Source organism: Podarcis pityusensis (genome assembly GCF_964106645.2).
Source record: "Podarcis pityusensis genome assembly, chromosome: 3".
NCBI lineage: Eukaryota > Metazoa > Chordata > Lepidosauria > Squamata > Lacertidae > Podarcis > Podarcis pityusensis.
In genome coordinates, this window is record NC_138026.1 from 21310792 (window position 1) to 21334686 (window position 23895).

The 23895-nt window shown below is 43.3% G+C and overlaps 1 protein-coding gene and 1 long non-coding RNA gene across 2 annotated transcripts in view; one reads left to right on the plus strand and one right to left on the minus strand.

Moving 5' to 3' along the window:
• Positions 1–23895, minus strand: part of MCPH1 (microcephalin 1) — a 116107-nt gene that overhangs the window by 9014 nt on the left and 83198 nt on the right. The gene's annotated exons all lie outside the window — the stretch shown is intronic.
• On the plus strand, positions 13161–23102 carry LOC308473741. Its single transcript, XR_013984271.1, has 3 exons — positions 13161–13201; positions 22178–22251; positions 22934–23102. It is a non-coding gene; the product is annotated as an uncharacterized lncRNA (long non-coding RNA).

The following is a 23895-nucleotide window of genomic DNA, read 5'->3' on the forward strand; positions in this document are numbered from 1 at the left end:
AGAGGGGTTTTGGTGGTGATGAATGAAGGAAATTTAGAACTTTATATACGACTTTCCAGACTTTAGCTTACAAAGTTTTTGCTTCAATCTATTTACAAAAAACGGGAGGCGGACTTCCTGTTTAGAACCTTCCCGTTTCGGTGCCAAATTAAAATATTTCTTAATCCAATTTTCCATTCTACTCACGGGTACTTGTTTAGAATCCAATTGTCCACAGGAAAAAGTCAGCGCTCTCCGGCAACGGCTGTGCGGCTTCACTCCATAAAAGTAGCGGTTGATTCAAAACACCGCACCACTCACCCCACGTCGCTTCGGATCCCTGAAAAAGGGTTTCCCTGTGAGTAGGGGAGGCGCCCCTGGTGTCAGCCGAATCCCATGTTCCCAGGCTTCCTCCGCCTGGGATTTTTAAAGGGTCTCCGCCTTCTCCGCGGCGGCAAGACCCGATTTTCACGGAGCGGGTTCCTCTCGGTCAGAGGAACTCCGCCATTGCCGATGGTGCTGTCCCGGAAGTCCTGTAGTGTTTTAAACTACTTCCATTCTTCTAGCTGTGAGAACTCGCACACACATGTTAATGAATACCTGTAGGTCAGGGCATGAGGCTCCCTTTCCCATATTGCACCTACTATGAACACCTGAAAAGGTGACATCAACAAGAGTAGGTTTGCTAGGGTTGCCATATTTAAAAAATTGAAAATCTAGAAAAGAAAAGTTTCCTGTGTGGTGCCCTCCACCCACGCTCAAAAAAGCACATACAAAATTAAATGCCCATGGAAGTTACTAGTCCACTTGCCCATACATACCTAAGTTAGATCCGCAAGCTGCACGTATTCCATCAGTTTAAGTTGTCATTCTTCTTTGGTTGGGACCTTGCTCATTTTCCATTTTGGAGTTAACAAAACATGGGCTGCCATAGTGGCATACATAAAAAACCTTTTTTGACACCTGGGAATTTCCATCTGAGTTATCCCCAACAAAAAGGACTCTGGTTTTTTGTTTTTGTTTTTGGAAAGGTGCTTTTAAACATTTTTTTCAATTCATTATAAATTATTTCCCAATACACTTTTACCATTTTAAGGGTTCTTTCAAAAAGGCCTGCCACTCTCTTGCACATCCAGATCATATTAAGCAACTCACATATTACAGTTCTAGAACGTAAAGTTGTGAGATTACTTCAGCATCCATTATAATACTTAATAAAGTCTTGAGTCATGGTGTATACAGGCTAAATTCACAAATAAGAAATTAAGTGCTGTTCCACTATTTGTCCATTCCCAGTTGAAAACTAATGTGCTATATTAAGTGTATATCCCCCTTAGTTATTGCCTCTCTTTGTTTGTATCATTCAAGTATGCTCCATGCCCTAGAAGAAAGGGGAGGGAGAACAAACTAGAGCACGGACAATTTAACTAAAATGTGCCTTTCCGCTGTATGTTGCAAGATAAGCCTTAATACTCTCACACACTGATAAGAAAAGTTAATTTTGATAATTGTCTGAAATACAACCTTCCAGTGGGAACACTCTGCGAAAGTGTTTGGCAGATGAATCTATTGTCTGGCAAATTTTCAATTTCATATTGAAAATGTCTGAATCACTTTTTCCTGCATAGCAAATAAAATTTCCACCAGAAGGAAGTACGTGTGCCTATATTCTAGATGAAAGTGATTTTCTAAAAGCTATATATGAATTCAGAATTCGTATGGCGATTGTGAGGGAGCTTCTCTCTAATGAAGAAACCCTCTTTTTTTTTGTCTTTTCAGTGTTGCCTTTGCCTTACCGTGCAACATTTGTATGTTTATTACTGTGGTGCACTGAAACTGAAAGAGCTTTTATTCCAATAATAACAGTTATCAGAGAGATTGTTGAAAGCGAAAGCCTGGCAAACATGCTCCCCAAAGATTTCTTTCCCAAAGTTCATCATAAATGGAATACTACATTAAGAGCTGCACTTTGTTTTATTAACCAAAAATACGCATTATGCTAGACCTTCTGTTCTATCTAAAACAAACTACAATTATTAAAAGCACAGTCCGGGTACATTCTTTATTCTTTAATTTTAGCTGAGATGCCATTAAGACGCGTAACAGTACCTCGTAGTGTGCCAAACATTTTCTTTTTATTTCAGGCATCATTTGTGCTGCAAATGTTAGAAGAAGTGATGGGAAGGGAACACCATCCTCTTGGGAATCTACAAATAACTTTTTAAAAACCTCCATACCCCACTTTTTCATGCTTTAGGATGGTCTTAGCCACCATGGGTTCACCTTCCTTAAGTTTTCAGATTCAGGCTGAAGTCATTCAGCTACTTCTCTGAATAAAGATGTTCTTGCTAAAACTACATCTACAGTGACATGCAACGAATGAGAGCAGGTCTTTCAATACTGGAGGCTGTTGGGAAACAATGGCATCAAGGTCAACATGAATAAACATGAGTTTTGGCAAAGGATTAAGAACCAGCTTCAAACTTCAAGTTCGACGTCTAGTTTAAAGCCAATCCTTGCATTCTTTGCAATTCCACCTCCCCCCCAAAAAAACTTGAAAACCTGTAGAATCCTGGCATGTATTAAAACAGAAAGGTCTAGCAGAAATCCATACAACATGGTGCTTACAGTGCTGAATTATTTCAGCTGGCAGCTCTTAGAAGACAGATTTACAAATCCACGCTTAATTTCCTTCCTTAAAAAACTGCACTAAACTTTAAAAGCAAATCAGGGGAGAATGTGATTACGCTCAACAACAGATGACTCAACCAGCACCTGAGAATTTTTTGTTAGTCCTGCGGACGGATTGCTGAACTTCCTGTTTCAATAAAATACCAAACAAGTTCAGTTTCCTTTACAAATAAGCTATTACATCAATAATTTTCAGTTTTTGTCTGCCTTCCAACATTTTCCTTGGCAAATGTAGAAACACTCTAATTAAAGAGCCCAGAAAAACAAGCATCATTCATCACAGACGTAGCAAACATCTGAAAGAACACTGCACTGGTGAATTCTCTTATTGAATTTGAAGAGAAAATGACTTTTGCCATATGGAAGGTCTAGAATAGGTGTAGCCAACATGGCGCCCTGCAGATGTTGTGAACTTTAACTCCTATCATCCCTGAGCATTAGTCATGGTGGGTGACAGCATTCCACAACATTGGAAGGCAGTGGCATAGGCTACCTCTGCTTTAAGTAGGCAGAGATGCTCCCAGAACACTTTATAACACTGTTTATTATACAGCACCAGAAATGCGATACACCGACTTACAGAACTGAGTAGGCAATATACTGGTCTTTGCTCCAAGGGGTATCTTTCATCACATGTTGACAAAAGCCTCTAGCACGCTGTTGATAGGAAGCTCTTAGAGGCAGCAGGGGTCTCTATCAACAGACCGGGGTGTCTTGCCAAAGGCAAGGTGGTTCAGAAGCGATATAAAATATACAAGCGAGTGAGAAGATTGAAGCAAGCCCTCAAGAAGCAGCAAAGCGACTCCCCCAGGTAGCCTCAGTTTGCACGGCCCTGCGGCCGATCAGTCCGTGCGCAAGCTTCAAAGAAACTCTGCCCAAACTGTCCAATTTTATAGATAGCCAATGTGGCTTCCAAGACTGGCGATGTGCAGATCATCCATTAGCTACCCCCCACCAATGCCCCACTTTGTCAAAACAATGTCCAACATCAAAGAAGGTACCCAGCATTATCCTCCAAAACTGATTAAGGCAGCTGTGTGTGGGGCTTCGCCTCCTCCCAACATTCTCAGGACATTAAAGACTGTTCTCACACCATCAAAAATTTTGACAAGACCAAGGGAGGGGGAAGGAACAGAGACAGGAAGGGTAACCATGTCAGATCACTAGCTCCTCAATACATTTTTGTCTTCTGGATGCATTTCCCATACACGGGGATGGAGGTGATTTTCATTTGATTCCTTCTCCCTCTGCACCACCAATGGGCTTCAGAGGGTTCGATGGCCCTTTGGGAAAGCATTAGTGGCAGGTGGAGGGTAGATTGGCAAAAATCACAGCCTTCCCTGTTCCACTGATGGAAGCCTCCACTCAATGAAATAAGCTTCAATCAGCAGTAGGATACCACGGGACACAAACCGATGTAAATCACAGCAGGTGGGAAACAATAGTCAGAGGGGAAGGAAGGAAATGAAAGGGGGTGCATGGGGGAAACAAACAACATACTGAGAGGATGAGTGGAAGAGTCCAAAGGGAAGAGAGTGAGTGATCTATAGTCAGTCATTTTAACCAGACTTCAGTAACACTGTATTTACTAAACTGGGCAGGGGGAAGGATACAAGGTAGAGTATATTAAAAAATAACATTGCAATCATTATGTACGAACAAATTGTCACTTTCCTTTTAGGTTTAAGTGGCAGTTGGGGGCACATTCTTTTAAAAGCAAAGCTATAGGGAGTGCAATTGCAACCGCTACTGCTACAAAACCACCAGCTTATTCACATGTTGCATTCATTTCTACAAATGTTCAAGTTTTGTGTGAAAGACTGCATACTTGTTGATTTGTACAGTTAAACTATTGTTGAATGTAACACGCGAACCCTCCTAACAGGTGATCTAGTACAATGCAAGGTCTTTGAATCCCTTTCAGGGATAAGGCGAGATGGGTGGTTTTAGGGATCACAAGCTTTTTCTTTCTCAGGAGCAGCTTTCTCACACATTTCCCTACCATCAATAGATGAAAGAAGAAGATATCAAGCCCAGCAATCTAACTTTTTTTGGAAAGATAACACCTGAAAACATAAAGCAAGGAAGCATGTGCAAATATCTTTGTTTTGAATTTTACAATCTATCACATTCAGGAACCAAAACACTGCTGGTTTAAATATGTGTTTTTCTGAAGTCAAATGATAACACAGCAGGGGAAAGTAAAATAAAAAATTGGCTATAAAAGCAATCGCCCTACACGCATTTATTAAGAAGCAAGTCCCACTGTAGGGACACTGACAAGGCGTACTTTAAGATATGTGTCTGTAGCATTGGAGCCTTCAAGCATCTGAATTTGAGTGAATGTTACACTGTTTGAGCTAGTTTGGGTTGCCATATGTCCTCTTTTTGCAGGACATGTTCTCTTTTTCATGGGTGTGTAGAATGAGAGTCGTCCTAGAGATCCATAGCTAAAAGTAGAAGCTTTTCAAAATATGGCAAAACTAGTACAGTGGTACCTCGGGTTACAGACGCTTCAGGTTACAGACTCCGCTAACCCAGAAATAGTACCTCGGGTTAAGAACTTTGATTCAGGATGTGAACAGAAATCATGCTCTGGCGGCGCGACGGTAGCGGAAGGCCCCATTAGCTAAAGTGGTACCTCAGGTTAAGAACAGTTTCAGGTTAAGAACGGACCTCCAGAACGAATTAAGTTCTTAACCCGAGGTACCACTGTACAGTCATACCTCATGTTACATCTGCTTCATGTTACGTTCTTTCAGGTTACGTCCCACGGCGACCCGGAAGTACCGGAAAGGGTTACTTCTGGGTTTTGCCGCTCGCGCATGTGCAGAAGTGCAAAATGACATCATGTGCATGCGCAGAAGTGGCGAATCGCAACCTGCGCGTGCACAGACGCGCCGCTGCAGGTTGTGCTCTTTTCATGTTGCGAACAGGCCTCTGGAACGGATCCCATTCACAACCAGAGGTACCACTGTATAGGCCAAGACCATTTTGACTGGGGGTTCCATTCCTGGCCCCTGCACATGTTGACAGAGGGTGCACGAGTCTGCTCTGCCCCAGTTCCACCCTGTTTCACCCCCTCCATTCCACCCTCTTCCAGGTCCAAAAGGACCCACACGTTGGTGGCCATGCGTCAATTGATGCATGCTAAAAGATTGCCCCCTGTACTGTTTTTATCAAATCCAATTTACTGTTTCAAGCACAAATGGCTTGCCCATTCATTTGAATGGATTGGGCTGATCCATGTCTCCGCATGCCCCACAATGCAGAGGAGATATGCGCTGAACGCACCCAAGAGCTGCTCCCTTGTTTATTAGGCAAAGCCCCTGCCAGGCACAGGAATCCTGCCCATGTTAATAAGCATGCCAAACAGAAAGATAAATCTGCTTCCTGCAAATGCCGGGAGCCGTGAAAAGGCAAGCAAATGAAAATGAGTGGTCCTCATACTAGCTAACTATGGGTGGGATGCATGGTAGGAAGTGGGGGAGGGAAAATAATCAGCTCCTGAAACTGATAGGTGGCAGGCTTTAGGGCTAACAAGAGGAATACACAGGAATGCACTTATATGAGCAGCCTTAGAAATGCAATTCTTTGTATTTTAATTTGTTGTAAGCTGCCCTGGGACCTCAGGGTGTAGGGCAGACTCAAGAAATTAAATTAATGATAATTAATAATAACTGCATATAGATGGGGCTATATAATCTTTGGGAAGAAATAAAGAGAGCTGTTATTGGTTTGTGCATATGTCTCTTCACATAGGACATTAGAACATTGTTGGGCAGAAGGAGGCAGCAAATTCATTATCATTGTTGTGTTGTTTATCGCCAGTGAGTGAGAAGAGGCATTTGTTGAATGTTCATCCTGTCTTGGGCTGGAAAACATCTCTGTGCACCTTGCAGAAACAACAGGAATAATTAATTGCCACAGAATAACCCCCTTCATGTGTAGAACAAGGAGTGCAAGTTAGCTTTGTGTCTAGAATTTCAACATATAAGTTTCGGGGGGGGGGATTCTCTAGAGACTCACAGCTGAAATTCTGTCCATTCAAAACTTGTGAGTGTCCAACAGATATTTGAACATTTATAGCGTGAGGCAGATTTCTAGTCTAAATATTCAGCAGTCCTCCCTTCCATATAAAACAGGACTAACATCTTAAGGGGGGGAAATCAATTTTGTCCGCATAATATGCAAAGCAGATTTATGATCATTTTTATTGCTAGATATACTACTCTAAATGAATGATAAGGAAGAGCCAATAAAGATTCCTAAACAGCTGCCTAACACTAACGAACTACGGTTTTTCTCTTGTAAGATTTAAGACAACTATAAATAGTAAGCTCTGAAGGTCTGTTTCTCCAGCTGTTTATCTAAAGCAGCAGTAAATTGTGGAATATAGGCTATTAAAAGAACAAAGGAACCAGGATTCGACCCAAAAGATAAACACTCATCTTCACACATTTTGTATCAGAAGCTTTAACACATACTGCTTTGACATTTGAAGGTAATGTCAAGTTCCTTTCATTTACGTGTAAAATTTAAAAAAATCAAAGTAAAGAAGAGTCATTTCTCAAACAGACTGATGCGTAAAGTTACACAAACAGTGAATTGCAGTTGATTTAACTACAGCACTATTATATTCCAAATACAAGCTAAGCCTGCAATCCTAAACACACTTTCAGGTGGATGTCTTTGGAGTCGAACCTAATCTACGAAAGACTTTTACAAGCATACGTGAGTTTAGAGAAATTAATGGAGATTCAAAGGCTACTAGCTGCTCTGTTGGAGGCAGTAAGTCTCTGGACACTAGTTGCTGGGGAACCGAAAATGGAGAGGGTGTTGTTTGTGTTCAAGGCCTGCTTTCAGGCTGGCTTCCACCACCTTCTGCTTGGAGACTATGAGAACAACAGCATGCTGGACTAGATGGGCCTTTGGTGTGATGCAGCAGTGTTCTGGATAGCTCAGTTGGTTAGAGCGTGGCGCTGATCATGCCAAGGCTGCAGGTTCGATCCCCGTATGGGGCAGCTACATATTCCTGCATTGCAGGGGCTTCGAGCAGATGATCCTCAAGAGTCCCTTCCAACTCTTCTATTCTTCTTATGTTTTTAACTTGCAGTGGTTCAAAATACTTCTTCCCCATGAGATGGGCCAAAAATTCAGATCTCACACAATTCAAAGCTTGGGACGTAACCCACAGTCAAGTGAAGAAGAATTCATGTTACACATGCATATATATTATCAACTTTTTTATTGCTACTCGCCAGTAAAGAGTTATCTATTATTATGTGCTCGTCAGGGCGAGCTGGAGAGATGAGCTCAAACATGCTTCTTTGCCAATGACTGCAATACTAAGTGGAGACCCACATGTGTAAAACAGCCATTGAAGAACAAAGCAATTCAAGACAGGATTTGCCTATTATCCGACACCTCCTCAAAGACAACGGGCTGGTATCAGGCTTGTCTTCGGCAAAACTGAAACAATATGTTTCCGAGCACAATTCAAAGTGTTGGTGCTGACCTTTAAAGCCCTAAACGGCCTCGGTCCAGTATATCTGAAGGAGCGTCTCCACCCCCATTGTTCTACCCGGACACTGAGGTCCAGCGCCGAGGGCCTTCTGGCAGTTCCCTCACTGCGAGAAGGCAAGTTACAGGGAACCAGGCAGAGGGCCTTCTCGGTAGTGGAACGCCCTCCCACCAGATGTCAAAGAGAACAACAACTACCAGACTTTTAGAAGACATCTGAACGCAGCCCTGTTTAGGGAAGCTTTTAATGTTTGATGTATCACAGTATTTTAATATTTTTTTGGAAGCTGCCCAGAGTGGCTGGGGAAGCCCAGCCAGATGGGCGGGGTATAAATTATTATTATTATTATATTATGAATTGCTCTTTGCATTCACCGAAGGGACTTAGATGCAGAGTAGGCTGCTGCTGGAGGAAGGAGGGGAAAGATGATTTTCTGCAGATTCCCCCTTCTTCCTGCAACATCGTTGGAGGAGTGTTCCCAGCTACCCCACTCCCTGCTTTTGGAAGTCTTCTAAGAAGCTGCTGCTAGAGAAGGACTGTGAGCAAGATCAAGGGACAGGTGTTTCTAGGACCAAGACAAAAGCAAGGTGTTAAGTTCCCTTGTTATTTTTCTGTTGCCAGGAGTCATAATGTTGTCAGTGCAATATTGTTATATTTATAGCACTGAAATGTTGTTTTTGGATGTTATATTTGCTGTTATGTTGCAGTTTCAGCAGGTCATTATGAAATGGTTCTTGCGATGGTTGATCTTGAGATGTATTCTTTGTTTCTTTGTTGCAAGCCGCTTTGAGCATGATGTTTTTTGTGGAAAGGAAAAAAAAATGATGCTGATGCAACCCCACTCCCAATCACTTACCCTAATGTTCATTGGAGGTAGTTGTGGTTTGAGGACCCGATCCCCGCTTAGTGGAATGAAGACACACGGACATGTAATATAAGGTTAATGGGCAAGAAAAGGCCACAACTTTATTGATTACAGCAAGTGAAAAGGTATTGGCTTAGGCATTGGATCGCGTCAGTTGACTCCACCCACTCAGAGAGGGGTGAGTCTAAAAGGGGGTTTATTCACCAGTAGGTGGAGCCTGTTGATGCTAATCCAACTATAAGCTCTCTCCTGATGTCACCAAGGGTCGTGCCATGGCCTCCCGCCACACAGGCATCGGACAGGATCCACGACCGCCGGATTCCTTTAACGGAATACCCAAAAATTGAAGGCGTAGGCGATGGCCACACCTAGCCCTTCCACACACCACAAACACATTATTCCAATGCCTAACCGCCGCCGTAGCAGGTTGAAGGAGTTTGGAGTTTGTCTATCAGTGCTTCTTCTTTTCTCAATAGATCAACATCCCTGATATGAAACATGACTATCCTTTTTTTTTCATGGACCTCATCTTTTCATACGTTAACTAGCCATAACTCACAAGGTTTAAGTTTTCTGAATTCAATGCACACACCAGTAATTAATATTTATATTCCCCATATGGATTTCACTAAAGCTTCCAAATAAACATAAAAACTGAAATGAGATTGAGACCGTCTACTTTTGGGCTGGCTGAGAAACTTTTTTTTTGCTTACTGTTCCAATATACACCAAGAACTCATGCCAATTACCCCTTCCATCAATCTTTTGGGCTTCTAGAATTAAAATAATAACAATATTTCAAACAGACAAAGAAGCAGCAATGGCTTAGCCAACAAAAGACCCATCTCAGAATTAGCTGCATTTGCCGTGGGTCGAATACCATGACATTTCCTGCTGTGGCCTCTTTGGTACTTTCCAGCTTCCCTGCGGTGTTCACCCAAACTGTCCCTGCTAAATATAATGGGTTGGATCCTGGCCAAGCCTTCTTCCTCAGCTGAAGAAGAGTGATACTCGAAATGCACTGGGATTTATCACATTTCATTCCTTATTTGTTCAGATATTTTATACTTGAAAATATTAAAATATGAACCTGCACCTATGTGGTTTCCCACACCTTTACTTTATATGAATGGTGGTGCAGCCCTTCGGCTTGATTCAGTGCTGCGCATGTGCTTTGGAATATCCACGCTTTGTTCACACACTTTTTATGTGCCACCTGTACAATGTCATGAACAAAAACCCCCTTCCCCCCCCCGGTGTTCGGCTTCTGGAATTCCCCCTCCCAGATCTGAAAATCTGACTTTTTAAAAGCTAAATGGAATAGCATTCCACAGGTACACAGGGCCCAGCATGCTGATAATGTGGCTGATTCTGACCTGTATAGATTGCTCTAGCCTAGGGCTGGCTAACTCTTTGGGGAGGCTAAGGCATACCCAACAACATTTCTCTGGTGAAAATAGAGATGTCCTCTCCAACATTTGCCCAACAAAAATAGGGACATACCCTCCAACACTTCTCTGATGAAAGTAGGGACGTTCTAAGGAAAAGAGGGACATTCTGGGATCAAATCAGAAACTGGGATGGCTTCTGTAAATCCAGAACCATTCCTGGAAAATAGGGTCACTTGGAGGGTCTGCTGAAGGTCACACTGACTTGTGGCCGACCCTCTGGACAAAGTGTCGAAGTAGTTGCGGTGAGAACCGCAGTTCACAAGGCTTAATAAGCTTCTCACATATTAATTGACCATAAAAGTTATCAGTTGTCTGCATCCAACACAAATGGGACTATCCGTATTTTTCGCCCTATAGGACGCACCGTCCCATAAGGCGCACCTAGTTTTTTTGGGGGGAAATAAAGGGAAAAAATGTTATTTCCCCCCCAGCCCCCAGAACAGGCAACTCTCCGCAAGCCATGGGAGCCCGGCGCCAGGCTCCCGCACCTTGTGGAGAGCTGTGCGAAGCCTGGGCGCGCTGAGCTCAGCGCGCCCAGCCTTCGGCATGCAGGCAACTCTCCGCAAGCCGCGGGAGCCCGGCGCGGGCTCCCACGGCTTGCGGAGATCTGCGCGAAGCCTGGAGAGTGAGAGGGGTCGGTGCGCAGCGACCCCTCTCGCTCTCCAGGCTTCAGCGAAAGCCTGCATTCGCCCCATAGGACGCACACACATTTCCCCTTCATTTTTGGAGGGGAAAAAGTGTGTCCTATGGGGCAAAAAATACGGTAATTCACATTTACACTCCTTGTGACTTTCTGTACATACATAAAAACTGGAATGAGGTCAGAACCGTTTGGGAAATGTTTCTGTAACTTTCCATTCCGATAAACAAAGAGAGCTCAGGCCAACAGCCATTGCCCTTTCTATCATTCTTTCTTCTAATATAAAAAATTATTTGAAACAGACCAAAACAGAGAGTGAGAGTGCACGAAGCCTTTGCCAGGAGTCCTATACCCATCACAGAAACAGCTGCATTCACACTGGGTCAAATACCATGACATTCCTGCTGAGGCCTATTTGGTACATTCCAGCTACCCTGCGGTGTTCACCCAAACCGTTCCTGCTAAATAATATTGTTTATTGTTACCATATTGTGATTCTAATAGAATTGTGCACAGACAACAGAATTAATAGCTGAGAGTTTAGATTTGAGCTACAAGACTTAACTCTTGGGGGTTCAAAGTACTACACGCCGATGTTCACACATGCATGTATGTGAGAGCAGCAATAATTCAGACCTCACAAAAATAAAATTGGTAGTTTATGGACTAATGTAATTTTCTTTACTCATCAATGAAATAGTTATCTATTGTGCTGGTGCATCGTGGCTCAGTTGGGCCCAGAAATAGTGATGATGATGACAACAACAACAACAACAACAACAACAACAACAAAAAATTATTATTTATACCCCACCCAACAGAATATTAAAAACATGATAAAACACCAAGAATCAAAAACTGCCCTAAACAGGGCTGCCTTCAGATGTCTTCTAAAAGTGAGATGGTTGTTTATTTCCTTGACATCTGATGGGCGGGTGTTCCACAGGCAGGCACCACTACTGAGAAAGCCCTCTGCCTGGTTCCCTGTAACCTTACTTCTCACAGTGAGGGAACTGCCAGAAGGCCCTCAGAGCTGACTTCAGTGTCTGGGCTGAACAATGGGGGTGGAGATGCTCCTTCAGGTATACTAGGCAGAGGCCGTTTAGGGCTTTAAAGGTCAGCACCAACACTTTGAATTGTGCTCGGAAATGTACTGGGAGCCAATGTAGGTCTTTCAAGACCGGTATTTTGTGGTCTCGGCGGCCGCTCCCAGTCACCAGTCTAGCTGCTGCATTCTGGATTAGTTGTAATTTCTGGGTCACCTTCAAAGGTAGCCCCACGTAGAGCACACTGATGATGATGATGATAATTTTATTATTTATACCCCGCTCATCTGGATGGGTTTCCCCAGCCACTCTGGGCGGCTTACAGTATATATAAAAACCTAGTAAAATATCAAACAGTAAATGAACTGATCCCAATGAGACCACATGGCTCTCCTAGATCAATTCAATATGGCTACACAAAATGTCAGTAGCCCTCTGAGGATTTAGGGAGGAGCTTTTTGTTTACTCTACCCAGAGCCAGGGACTGAACCTGGGACATTAGGATAAAATGTGGAAACTTCATATAGCAGGGCAAGCAGAAGGGCAAATAAATCGATGTTGAAAACTAAAACGGGTTTGTGATTCGAGGACCCATCCCCCACTTGGGAATAATAAAGACACGTGGACACAGTATATTAGGTTAATGGGCTAGAAAAGGCCACAACTTTATTCATTACAGCATGTGAGAGGTATTGGCATTGGACAACAGCAAATTTTGACTCCACCCACTCAGAGAGGGGTGAGTCTGATGAGGGTTAACCACCAGTAGGGAGAGCCTGTTGATGCAAATACAACTATAAGCTCTCCCCTGATGTCACTGGAGGTCGTGCCATGGCCCCCAGCCACGCAGGGCATCGGACAGGATCCACGACCGCTGGATTCCTTTAACGGAATACCCATAAGTGAAGGGGTAGGCGATGGCCACGCCCTGCCCTTCCATACACCAACAACACATTCCAATGCCTAACCGCCAAATACCAAGAAAGTTGTGACGATTGCTACAAGGTAGGCAAGAAAACCAAGAGGCGGGTGCCAATTTGCCAATTGGGAAAAAACTCCTACCAGGCTCCCTGGGCGACCAACCATAGGCCCATAGCAAGGTCAAGCGAGAAGCTACGCACTAAAGAGAGTGGTGGGTGGGTGACTTGAAGAAATCCGGCAGCGCAATGGAGGGGAGAGCTGGCGCAGCCGCATTTGAGCAGCTAAACCACGCCCCTGAGCTGCCACCCGATTGGTGCCATTCTGGGGGGCGTGGCGCGCCAGCAACGATGGCAGGGCAGGGGCTGGAACGCCCCCTGCGCAGCGCGGCAATCGGTTCCCGTTCACAAAACTGTATTTTGTTTTGAGGATGCCCATTCTGTTTAAACCACTTTGGTTTTGACCTTATTCTATGGAATTGTTTCTTTATTTCCTACCCTTCACCCTAAGTTTCCAAGGTGGGTTAAAACACACACACACACACACACACACACTTTTTTTTAAAAAAAGAAAAGGTTTCAAACAACTTACAATCAGTGGCTGATTGAATATGACCCCAGGTAAACCTTGTGAATGGCTGTGTTGGGAAGGGGTTGCCTGAAAAGCTCCATTGCACATATGAGCACTACAGGCAGTATTTTGGATTTCAGGCACTGTGAAGGAAAACTGTCATGCATTAGGGTGTGAGCCAGAGTGGATAAAACAAGCTCCTGAGTATTAACAGAGCTACCTGGGGAAAACACACAAAGCAGGCTCTGCCCCGAGGTGCTTACAATCTAAAATTCAACATGAAGGAAACAGAGGGAGGAAATGGTCAGTTTGGTTTCATCAGAACTGAATAAGGTCAATACAAATGCGGCACGTTTAGTACATCAGAACATTTTGTTGGTACTTATACTTTAGAGCCAGGCTAGAAAATACCAGAGCTCAGCTGATAAGAATCAGGCCGGGGGCGGTATTCACTTGTTGTGATGAGAAGTTTAGTTTATAGGAACTGTGTTCACTATTTGTACGTCCATATCAGAACTCTCTACAAACATACTGCTTGCATTTATAAAGGGGTTAACATACAACTGCTTTTTCTGTTAGGGAAACAGATGTCAGGAACTAATTATTTTGCTGTTGCCACAAATGTCCTTTGCTCTAAAACCATTGTTTATTCCTCTTACCCAATTTCTCACTTCCTTTTTATTTTCTCTGACATCAGTTTTTAATGAATCGTGTGACTCCAGAGTTGAGGTAACATGTATTTATACCGATTGATTCATGAATGCCAGCTTGAAACGGGAGGCTTCCTAAGCGGCAGAGATGGAGGTGTTTGGAAATCAAAACAACTTAAAAAGGCAAATATTTTGAAAGGACTTTAAAATCCATCATTAAACATGCCTGTACAAAACAATGCATGTTTTCTCTCTCTTGAAACCTGTTTAAGAGGTAGCATGCATGAAGGCAAAGTGCTGTAGAACAATTTTATTTTGGTTCAGATCAGCCCGAGCCTTGCTCCCGAAAAAGTGAGGATAGCACTGCAGCCTAAATGGCCTAAATACAGATATATACCACGTAATGTAGAAATGAGGCCTATTTAAAAGTAAAATTAATGTGCCAGGGCTGGCCAGAGACCTTTGGGAACCTGAGGCAAGATGCGCTACTGATGCTCCCCCACCCCGCCTACAGAATTGGGCCCACACCTTGGTGGGGTGGGAGAAGCATGCCACCCAAGGCAGGCTGCCTCGTTGGCGCACTGGTCATGCCAGGGCAGCAAGCAGAGCTTAGGGGCTGCAGGGAAGACGACGTGGTACACCTTTCTAGCCACTTTCCACCCCTCTGAATTTGCCTCCTGAGGCAGCTGCCTCATTCTGCTTCTTGGTAGTGCCGGCCCTGCTATGTGTTATGAAAAGTAGTGGAAAGTGTTTCATGTGCAATGGATAGTCTTGGGGAAGCCTCTGTATACAATTGTACCTCGGGTTAAGTACTTAATTCGTTCCAGAGGTCCATTCTTAGCCTGAAACTGTTCTTAACCTGAAGCACCACTTTAGCTAATGGGGCCTCCTGCTGCCGCCATGCTGCCGGAGCACGATTTCTGTTCTCATCCTGAAGCAAGGTTCTTAACCTGAAGCACTATTTCTGGGTTAGCGGAGTCTGTAACCTGAAGCTTATGTAACCTGAAGCATATGTAACCCGAGGTACCACTGTATTTGCAAACCTTGGATCACACCTAATGCATAAACTACCAGACTGGGGAGAAATGCAAAAATATAATGCTCAGCTTTGACAGCCACTGAAAATGATCTTAACCTTAACAAAATAAATAGTTCTATAATAGTTCTATATTATAGGAAGAAGAAAGGTTAAGTCCAAAGGCGACTATGGGACGCGGCGCTCATCTAGCTTTTCAGGCCAAGGGAGCCAGTGTTTGTCCGCAGACAGCTTTCTGGGTCACGTGACCAGCATGACTAAACCGCTTTTGGCGCAACGGTACACTGTGACGGAAACCAGGGCACATGGTAACGCCATTTACCTTCCCACCGCAGCGGTACCTATTTATCTACTTGCCCTGGTGTGCTTTTGAACTGCTAGGTTGGCAGGAGCTAGGACAGAGCAACGGGAGCTCACCTGTTGTGGGGATTCAAACCGCCGACAGCAAGCCCAAGAGGCTCAGTGCTTTGGACTACAGCGCCACCCACGTCCCTTTTAACAGAGTCGTATCTATCTATCTATCTATCTATCTATCTATCTATCTATCTATCTACCTATCTATCTGCCATGGCTATTTTCCAAAGCCACCCCACACCCCGCCAACCAGCTTGGAATGTGTCATTGAACTGTGATAATGCCTCTTGCTTGACTGAAAAGAGAGGTGTCTGAGCACATGCATCCAAACCTATGAAGTTTGTGTGGCTGAAATGTGGGATTTTATACAAAGGTAGGAGCCACGCCCATTGCTCTGGCCACGCCCACCACTGACATGCGGCCCCTGGAAGGTTTCCTGTGAGGGAACATGACCCTTGGGTTTAAAATGGTTTCCCACCCCTGTTCTTTATAATGTTGGCCAAATGATTCTTAGATTTAACATTCTTAAAATTTATTTTGCATACAGAGCACTTTGTTTTCTCATTCAAGTACATTCCTCCATCTGTTCTAAATCTAAACTAAGGACCAAAACCTTTCGGTTGGGTAAGTTTTGTTTTAAACCAGAAATAAATTTGGGACGATTGGGGGAAGCATAAAAAGTGTTGCTTTGAATTTTCATTCTTTTTCGGTTTCATGTATTTTGACCCATTTTACATATTGCAAGAAATATTTAGGTTGGTTAGTCCAATTCTGAATCTTATTTTTATTAGACTTGTACGTCACTTGTTACACAGAGTGGCTTACAACGTATCTAAAAACAGGAATGCATTATAATAGTTTCATATAGATACATAAGCAATACATTTTTTAAAAAAATACAAATAACTTGCATCCAAATAACTTCAAGAAGCTTAATGCTACAAAACTTCTTTCTCCCTATGTTTTAAATTGCAATCCCATATACATTTACCTTGGAGTAAGCCCCATGTAACACAGTGTGCCTTACTTCCTACTAGACATTCATAAAGTTGTGCCACTAAGTCTAAATGGCTAAAATATATGCGGACAATAAACGTTAATTAATCGCCAGTTAATTAACAGCATTTGGAACAGGAATTATTTTTCCAGCCCAGTATTTATTGATGTTTTTACTGATCTTATTGTAATTCTGTACATTGTATTCCGCACTGCTAGGAATATTTAAACAAATAAATACTAATATGGAGTACTCAGAGGTGTTTAGGAGATTGAAGAAAACAGGGGAAGTCTACAACAAGGCAAACCTCCTGTTTCTCTAGCAATTGACTAACTGTTCTGAGATTTCCTTATGAGGTGAAGGGACTGAAACTAGCAGGGGTTAAAGGTCAGGTGCACCACTTGGAAATATCCAGAATCAGTGAGTCCTTTTAGGTGAAGAAAGTATTTTGGGAGGGAAAGTCCATGGGACTTATTTAGCAAGATAATGTTGGAGACATTCAAGGATGAGACAGATTTGCTTTAGCCTATCTGAACAAATGCTGTAGTTTAGAAGAATGGAGCAGTAAACCTCAGGATTACAGCATTTTAACTCTCTTGAGTAGATGGTAACAGACCCTAGCAAAGCCATGCAAAAGTGAAACTAGAATCAAACGAATAATAAGAATTCCTGACTACCCAACACCAGAGCACAATGCAAGAAGTCAGGACCATCAAATTCTGCAAATTTTATTAATTATATAACTGTTTTAAAAAATGAGAAGAAACAGCTGAGAAACACAATGATAAAATTCAATGGTTATTAAAAGATAGAAGGGAGTAGAACATTAACAGATTTACACAGGTAAACCACATTTTCAGTTGCCTTGAAATAAGATAAAAGATAATAAGATAAAACAGCTTATGTACCAAGTGACAAATTACAAGGAATGTTCTTAGAAGAGAGAGTAACAAGAGCCTATTACTGATAAGCAAAACTTTCAGTTGCCCAAACATGTTTCAACCATACAATATTCTTCAATGCCGCATACTGAAAAGCAATGTAACTGCCTCAGAGTATTTGTGTATGATGACATATCTTGTTAAAGTTGCAGTTTTTGATGTGAAATAGAAACAAGCAATTGCTTTGGTCTTGTCACACTTGTAGGAAAATGAGGTGCAAAGGGATATACAGTTGGTACCTTGGGTTACATACGCTTAAAGTTACATATGCTTCAGGTTACAGACTCCGCTAACCCAAAAATAGTACCTCGGGTTAAGAACTTTGCTTCAGGATGAGAACAGAAATCGTGCTCCGGCGGCGCGGCGGCAGCAAGAGGCCCCATTAGCTAAAGTGGTGCTTCAGGTTAAGAACAGTTTCAGGTTAAGAACTGGCCTCCAGAACGAATTAAGTGCTTAACCCGAGGTACCACTGTACAGCTAAAACAGAGTGAGATGGGAAAGAGACAGAATTCAACAAGGACTGATAGACCATGGGCAACATGGCAGAAAGGGAGAACCTGCGGCCTTCCAGATGTTGGCTGGCCAGCTGGGGCTGATGGGAGTTGAAGTCCACAAACATCTGGATTCTGCATCCCTGCTATAGCAATAATGCTAATGCAGTTTAAAGAACAAGACAATGCTGCTAGGAACTTCGGGCACTATTTTAACCACTGTGAAAAAAGCAGCGCCTTCAACAGATGCCATCTCACCAAGATGTCTCCTGAGTTCTTGCATCGCTTCTCTTTTGAAGAGTGGGGCTGCTGCTGCTTTGTGCATTCTCTTGGGCATCTTTGTACGTTTCTGTCAAGTAGCTCAAAGGATATCTGAGAACTTGGCTCTCTTGGCGCAAGGGCAAAATGCCATCTCACCCAGAGGAAAGGAATAACTCAACATTGACAACAAAAATGGCTTGGCGTTCTGGAGAAAACACAGCACTATTTCTTTTTAATCCACAGTCAATTGAGCTAAGCGTTTCTAAAAGTGTTTCAGCTGCTACATCAACTACAGCCATCCTGAACAGTGACAGCTTGGCCACAGTGTCCCAAGCACTGGTAACTTCAAGCCCAGATTGTTGAAATGCTCTGTATGTGGAGCTGCCATTAAAGGTAAAGGGTAAAGGGACCCCTGACCATTAGGTCCAGTCGTGGCTGACTCTAGGGTTGCGGCGCTTATCTCGCTTTATCGGCCGAGGGAGCCTGTGTACAGCTTCCGGGTCATGTGGCCAGCATGACTAAGCCGCTTCTGGCGAACCAGAGCAGCGCACGGAAACGCCGTTTACCTTCCTGCCAGAGCGGTACCTATTTATCTACTTGCATTTGACATGCTTTTGAACTGCTAGGTTGGCAGGAGCAGGGACCGAGCAACAGGAGCTCACCCCATCGCGGGGATTCCAACCACTGACCTTCTAATCGGCAAGTCCTAGGCTCTGTGGTTTAACCCACAGCGCCACCTGTGTCCCAGAGCTGCCATTAAGGCCGGTTCAAACCTGCAGCTGGAGCAGAATACAGCAGCTTGGTTGCTGAGTGGATCGACTTACTGTGAGAAGGTAACTCCCGTAATAAATATGGAACAGCTGATTGGTTCAAAATTGGGAAAGGAGTATGACAAGGCTGTATATTGTCTCCCTGCTTATTTAACTTATATGCAGAATTCATCATGCAAAAGGCTGGGCTGGATGAATCCCAAGCCGGAATTAAGATTGCCGGAAGAAATATCAACAACCTCAGATATGCAGATGACACAACCTTGATGGCAGAAAGTGAGGAGGAATTAAAGAACCTTTTAATGAGGGTGAAAGAGGAGAGCACAAAATATGGTCTGAAGCTCAACATCAAAAAAATGAAGATCATGGCCACTGGTCCCATCACCTCCTGGCAAATAGAAGGGGAAGAAATGGAGGCAGTGAGAGATTTTACTTTCTTGGGCTCCATGATCACTGCAGATGGTGACAGCAGTCATGAAATTAAAAGATGCCTGCTTCTTGGGAGAAAAGCCATGACAAACCTAGACAGCATCTTACAAAGCAGAGACATCACCTTGCCAACAAAGGTCCATAGAGTTAAAGCTATGGTTTTCCCAGTAGTGATGTATGGAAGTGAGAGCTGGACCATAAAGAAGGCTGATCGCTGAAGAATTGATGCTTTTGAATTATGGTGCTGGAGGAGACTCTTGAGAGTCCCATGAACTGCAAGAAGATCAAACCTCTCCATTCTGAAGGAAATCAGCCCTGAGTGCTCACTGGAAGGACAGATCCTGAAGCTGAGGCTCCAGTATTTTGCCACCTCATGAGAAGAGAAGACTCCCTGGAAAAGACCCTGATGTTGGGAAAGATGGAGGGCACAAGGAGAAGGGGACGACAGAGGACGAGATGGTTGGACAGCGTTCTCGAAGCTACAAACATGAGTCTGACCAAACTGTGGGAGGCAGTGGAAGACAGGAGTGCCTGGCGTGCTCTGGTCCATGGGGTCACGAAGAGTCTGACACGACTAAGCGACTAAACAACAACAACAACAAAGAATTCCAAAGTCCCAAATATAAAATAAGTGTTCATAAATTTACAAGGCAAACACATACATAAGTATATATGCCACGTGTCTAAAATAGAACAGGAGAACAATCCTGAAGTCATTTTGACTTTCCCAGTGACCTCAAATATTTCTCTGCAAGGAGGAAGGAAATGGGAAAATCTCTCCATTGTCTTTTGCTTACCTGTCTTAAGGGCGTACTTGTGGGGGTGAATAGGGTGTGCCTGTGACCTGGATTCAGGAATTAAAGTATTTACCATCACAAAAGAATGGCCGGGCTGTCTCGTTAATGTAACCAGTGACCATTATCAGGTATCCTGGCAGAAAGAATTTCTGCTGTAGACAGCTTCTTTCTGTGATGTGTGTGTGATGTTTTGGGGGTGGCCTCTGGCTACAGGGTGGGCAACTTCAGAAGTCTATATAAGGGCTTGCGCACCATTGTTTGGGGTCCCTTCTGCCTCCTGTGTGTGGCAGTGAGCACCCTGTTGCAACAGTTAATAAAGATCAGGCTTACTAGCTGCCTGGCTTCTCAATATTCTCTGGTTGGCCTCTGTTATTTTCTCCTTCCGATAGGGAACCTACTTAAGGACTCTATACGGGCTCTTGGATTCCCCATAAGGGAAACGGTGCAGTTTTTCTTACAACAAAGGAACTGCACGGACTGCCAATTTCATACCAAGTCAAGCTGAAAGGTTTGTTGCTAGTTTACAAATCCCTAAACAACTTGGGACCTGGTTACCTGAGAGGGTGCCTCCTGTCATACAGACCTGCCTGTTCACTGAGATTCTTAGATGAAGCCCCTTGGTGGGTCTTCAACCAAGGATCTATCTGACAACCACCTTGGAAGAGGCCAGCACCTTCCAAATGGAACAGTCCTCCATCAGTCATACCTCGGGTTACAGCCACTTCAGGTTGCATTTTTTCAGGTTATGGACCGCCAAAACCTGGAAGTACTGGAACGGGTTACTTCCGGGTTTCGGCGGTTGCGCATATGCAGAAGCGCTAAATCGTGCTTTGCGCATGCGCAGAAACACTGACTCGCAACCTGCGCATGCGCGGGTTACGAACGTGCATCCCGCATGGATCATGTTCGCAACCCGAGCGTCCACTGTACTTTAAATCTCTTTCTTCACAACTGGCACTTAACGACCACTAACCTTGGTACCGAGTTTTATTTTTTTATTTAGAAAAGGATTTATCACACCCCTTTGGAATTCCTGAATATAAAGCAGCATAGAAGTGTTTTAAAGAAACAAATAAATGGGAAGGGTATTGCAACCTAAATTCTACTGGAATGAAAGCTCACTCAAAATCAACGGGACGGATTACAAGGAGGTACGCTGAGGATCTGCATCTAAGCCAGCCTGCCAAGTTTTATACTACTTTCCAAATGTTTATGCTTTCTGTGTTGGAACCAAAGATCTCACAGAAGTGCCCGTCAAACAGAGGCTATGCAGCTGGAAGTAAAAAGATAATAGCAGTGGGATCCAGGCATCTCTTTTAAAAGAGCTAAGTAATATACTGTGTGGATTTTTTTAAAAGGGAGAAAAAAAGACTGCCTAAGGAAGGGGAAATTAGTGTTTCCCAGGAAAGAAAATGCCTGAAGCACATCTGGCAAACTATATCTTTAACCCCTTTTACAAGGTGAGTTATGTTGAGTGAACACCCTTTAACTTTTTTTTTTTAAATGGGAAAGATCTAATTTGTACTTTAAATATACTGAGACAGTATTTGCTATTTTATGTCTAAAAGCGTATAATCAATCAAAAACAAGCAGGAAATCACAGTACAAAAAAATGACTGTTCCATCTGAAGAACATGCTGAACATGAAGATGACAAGATTATGTCTGAAACACACACACACACACACACACACACACACACACGATTAAATATGAAGCAAATTAAAGAATTCAAACTCAAAAGACTTTGTTTTGGTGCTCATCATAGGCTATGAGCCAGGAGGAGAGATGGAGGGCTGGGAAGGACCAACAAACCAAACCAAAAGAAAAATGGTTCATTGTGTAATTACTTGATTTATATTTCACTCTATCTGTGGCTTCACGGGGACACGGGTGGCACTGTGGTCTAAACCACTGAGCCTAGGGCTTGCCGATCGAAAGGTTGGCAGTTTGAATCCCCGCGACGGGGTGAGCTCCTGTTGCTCGGTCCCTGCTCCTGCCAACCTAGCAGTTCGAAAGCACGTCAAAGTGCAAGGAGATAAATAGGTACCGCTCCGGTAGGAAGGTAAACAGTGTTTCCATGCGCTGCTCTGGTTTCGCCAGAAGTGGCTTAGTCATGCTGGCCACATGACCCGGAAAAACTGTCTGCGGACAAACATTGGCTCCCTCGGCCAGTAAAGCGAGATGAGCGCCGCAACCCCAGAGTCGTTCACGACTGGACTTAACTGTCAGGGGTCCTTTACCTTTTTATCTGTGGCTTCAGAGTAGCTAACTGTGGTGCTCCTACCCCTTGCCCCCCATCTTAATGTTAATAGTTCCATCCCTGAAAGGCAAACAATCTAAGAAAAGGCTTTGATTTCTCTTACTTTACTTATTTTAAGATGTTTAAATATCCTGCCTTTCTGTCTAACAGACCTCTGAGGCAGCTTCTCCTCTACCCACTGCAAAGAGAATGTACATTTTAAAAGAAGGAGAAGGTAATAGTGACTAGATTCTATCCTGTTTCTCTTTAAATGTTCTGCAGGAACCATGTATAAACCCCTCTCTAGGATTGGAGAGGAGCACCACCACCACAACAACAACAATGTACCAAAAATCTGACAACTAACAGTGACGTTCCGATGCTTCCACACTCCAATGGAAAATACTGTTCTGTACAATTCAAACAATTCAAATAAAGGAATCTACTAGAATGGCAAAATCTGATAACATTATTAATTTGGTTAGAAAAGAAGGCAAGGGTAGACCGAATCACTGGGAGAGAGAAGAATTGTGGAAGGGGAGGATTGAATATTCCAGATGTGGAATGATGTTACGAGAAAGGCACACTCTCAGGGACAACAAATTGGTTCAAAAAAGACCCACAGAAGAATTTACAGTATGAAATATATTGTGGATGTCCAAAAAGAGTAGAAAAATGGAATAGTGGACAAAGTTTTATAGGTAATGTCTGTATAACAATATATGAGAAATGCCAGGCTTATTTAGCACGTGGTACATCACCAATTACATCAGTAATAAAGGATGAAAGATTCAGTCTTGTTGGATATTTGATTTGGGGAATTAATGGAAAGAGAATGGTATTCACAACTATGAAGTCTGGAAAAGACATGTGGACGAGCAAAAGAGAAATTGTTAGTAATGCTTCCCATATTTCAGTATGCTGTGTACAAGTAAGATCTTTTAAAAACAGATTAGACTGAAGGTAGGAGTTCAGAGCAGAGATGCAGTGGTGCCCCGCAAGACGAATGCCTCGCAAGACGAAAAACTCGCTAGACGAAAGGGTTTTTCGTTTTTTGAGCTGCTTCGCAAGACGATTTTCCCTATGGGCTTGCTTCGCAAGACAGAAACGTCTTGCAAGTTTGTTTCCTTTTTCTTAACACCGTTAATACAGTTGCGACTTGACTTCGAGGAGCAACTCACAGAACGCGGTGTGGTAGCCTTTTTTGAGGTTTTTAAAGACTTTGGTGATTTTTGAAGCTTTTC